Source organism: Phoca vitulina, unplaced genomic scaffold, assembly GCF_004348235.1.
Source record: "Phoca vitulina isolate PV1807 unplaced genomic scaffold, GSC_HSeal_1.0 scaffold11, whole genome shotgun sequence".
In the NCBI taxonomy this organism is placed as follows: Eukaryota; Metazoa; Chordata; class Mammalia; order Carnivora; family Phocidae; genus Phoca; species Phoca vitulina.
The window spans coordinates 9,025,959-9,029,352 of record NW_022589714.1 but is presented as its reverse complement, the minus strand read 5'-3'; positions in this window follow the sequence as shown (position 1 = coordinate 9,029,352).

The following is a 3,394-nucleotide window of genomic DNA, read 5'->3' as shown; positions in this document are numbered from 1 at the left end:
AGCTAAAAATCTCATACCATTTTAAGGAGGGGGAAGGGTGGTAATTACAACATGAAGTCTGTAGGAAACTCTGAGGAATGTGAGCCTCTTATCAGAGAGGTGCTGGGGTACAGCTCAGCAGACTGTTGAAAGATGATAGGTCCAAACTGTAGTAGAAAGAAACAAGCAATGTTTAGCACTTCTGATCTATAAATGAGAAGAGATGTTTTCCAGTTTTGCACTTCCAGTACCTAATGTCCTGACCTATCCCTTTAAATTCTATTGACTGGTAACCAGCACAGGCCAGTTAACTACTACTTAACTAAGTACTATGGTGACCAATGAAGCCCTCCAAATCATTATTCAGGTTTTTTTTTTTTTTTATGACATATTTTGAATTTAGAGACAAACACTAAAATCACCTAGTATAAACTTAGACTTCTATTTTAAATTTGAGACTTTAATTTTTTTTGACAAGAGCAATAGAAATTTTAGAGTAAACCATCATTAGCACAGCCAGCATTCTACCTTCCAAATTGTCTTCAAGAAAATCAACATTCTGGGCGCCTGGGTGGCTCAGTTGGTTAAGCGACTACCTTCGGCTCAGGTCATGATCCTGGAGTCCCTGGATCGAGTCCCGCATTGGGCTCCCTGCTCGGCAGGGAGTCTGCTTTGCCCTCTGACCCTATCCCCTCTCATGTGCTCTCTCTCATTCTCTCTCTCTCAAATAAATAAATAAAATCTTTAAAAAAAAAAAAAAAGAAAATCAACATTCTACAACCTTGCTGTTCTCTGAAAATAGGGACACAGACTAGTTTTACCCAGGAGGCCCAGAAGGGTCTTTGCAGATACATGCCATTCCTACAATTTAAATGTAAATAGAAGGAAATGACTTAAGAAATACAAAGATCTGTAATTTCTTATGGCCCAGCCAGGTGAAACTGAGTCTCACTCCATTTACCAATGGGATGACAAAATATTTTAACTTATATCCACAACTTGATTTTGTGACATACTTTTTGGCTACTACATATTAACATAGGTAGTCTAATGGTGCTTTTCCCAGTTCCTGTGTTAACCCAGGAATGCCCATCAGAGCCTGCCCCTCAGATAGGGAAGTTAGTATTTTCCAAAGAAAGCCCAAAAGAATGATATTGTGATAACCTCACCCCATCTCAGCATGTCCCTATTTATGTTAGATAGACCTTTTAAATCTAGAAATGTAATGGCCACCTCATAACTTAGCATAATTTAGCATAGGAATCCCTAAATCCCAAGAGCCAAAATTACAAACCAAAAAGTAATCTTTAGTAGAATAATTTGAAACCAAGTCTTATCTCCTTTCAGGCACTGGAAAGAAAAAGAAAAACCTTGAGAAGTAATGAAATACTCTAAATTCACAAATAAAACATCACCTGAATCATTAGATTTAAGTAGACATACCCTGAACAGTGCAACTTAAAAATTTTTCATTTTTAGAAAACAGATAAACTGATTGTTCTTCTAGGGGATCCAAACCATTCACTCTGAGAAAGAATATGAAAAATGAGTTTTCTGATTTGGAAAACCTGGAAAATCTCACTTCTCTCTCTCCTAAATAAATATCTTTGTTTATTCTTTTGAAGATTAAAAAAAAATTAACATTTTAAACACTTATTATCATTAGTATTTGGAATAAAGTATATGCAAAATTGGATGAGATTTTTCAGAAAAATTCAATTATATCTAAGTGGTATGCTTTTCAATGAAAGGGGGAACAGTTTAAAAGAAACTTAGACTCTATTTGCTTATTAAAGATAACTCCATTGAATTTTTAAACCTCTAAAAACTCATGACACCAAAGTATTAATCCAAGCTTATCAACAGCCACATGTGGTTCATGGCAACATCGTGGTCTACCCTAGACAACATTGTGGTTTCAAAATAATAAACAGTAAGGAATGAAGGAGACTGTAATTACCATTAACCACAGTGAATACTGCAGAACTTTCATCCAAGTTAAGGCAAGGCACATGATGGTGGTTGAAAGAGCGAGAAGGAAATTAATAATTGTAGAAGGCTTAATATGAATTAGAACACTCTCTAGAAGTATCTCACTTAATCTTCACAACAAACTTTAAAATACATATTATTATCCCCAGGCAAAACAGGAGGAAACCAAAGCTCCAAGACAAATTATTTTCCCAAGTTCTGTTAGTGAGTGATCAGCAAGGCCATAGGATATATACACTATGAACTATGCTAGGTAGCCAGTATAGGTCTATATTTGTGTTTTAAGATCACATTGTACTTCTGAGCCCTCCTTGGAGACACTGATGACTCTGCTGGCAGTACGGGAATGTTACAGGGAGTTTGCATCCAGATCCAGAGGCTCAGCTTTGCATATGTGAGTAATAAAGCCAGTGAGAGGCAAAACTGTGAAGTTGGCAGACATGGTCTTTATTGCTTCCACCTATTTTCCCTGGAGGCACCCTGATGCCTTTCAGATGCCTGGCACCTTCAGCTGGCCCAAGTACTGAAATGAAGTAGCCACACCAACCCCTATAGCACCTCATTTTGCCTTGAGTTATAATCACCTGAGTGTCCACCTGCCCACACTCTCCACTAGATTGTGAACTCCTAAAAGACACAGAGAGCATCTCAGTTTCTATGCTCTATGATACTTACCCCAGAATGGGTGCTCCGTGAATATTTGTAGAAAAAAATTTATGAATACAGGATTGGACTCCCTCCCAACACTAATCAAAATATTTTAGGCCTGTATTTCCACCTTACAAACAACTAGGGGCACCTGGGTGGCTCAGTCGGTTAAGTGTCTGCCTTTGGCTCAGGTCATGATCTTGGGGTCCTGGGATCAAGCCCCTCATCCGGCTCCTTGCTCATCTGGAAGTCTGCTTTTCCCTCTGCCTCTTCCCCCGCCCCTACTCATGCTCCCGTGCTCTCTCTCTCTCCCTCTCTCCCAAATAAATATATAAAATCTTTTTTAAAAAGATGACAACTAATAATATGGGCTATTAATCTATTAAGAAATGACTCACTGGGGCACCTGGGTGGCTCAGTCGTTAAGCGTCTGCCTTCGGCTCAGGTCATGATCTCAGGGTCCTGGGATGGAGCCCCGCATCGGGATCCCTGCTCTGCGGGAAGCCTGCTTCTCCCTCTCGCACTCTCCCTGCTTGTGTTCCCTCTCTCGCTGTGTCTCTCTCTGTCAAATAAATAAATAAAATCTTAAAAAAAAAAAAAAAGAAATGACTCACTGCTTGACTCTCTCAGATCCTATATATCAGTATTGTTGTGTATGTGTGTATGTGTTTTGAAGACTAAATAACTAGTCTTTGTAGTATATCCACTGGCTGCTTTAAACTTGGGCATTTTGACACAAGTTATTAGAGCAGTATCTCATTAAGATTGAATATGG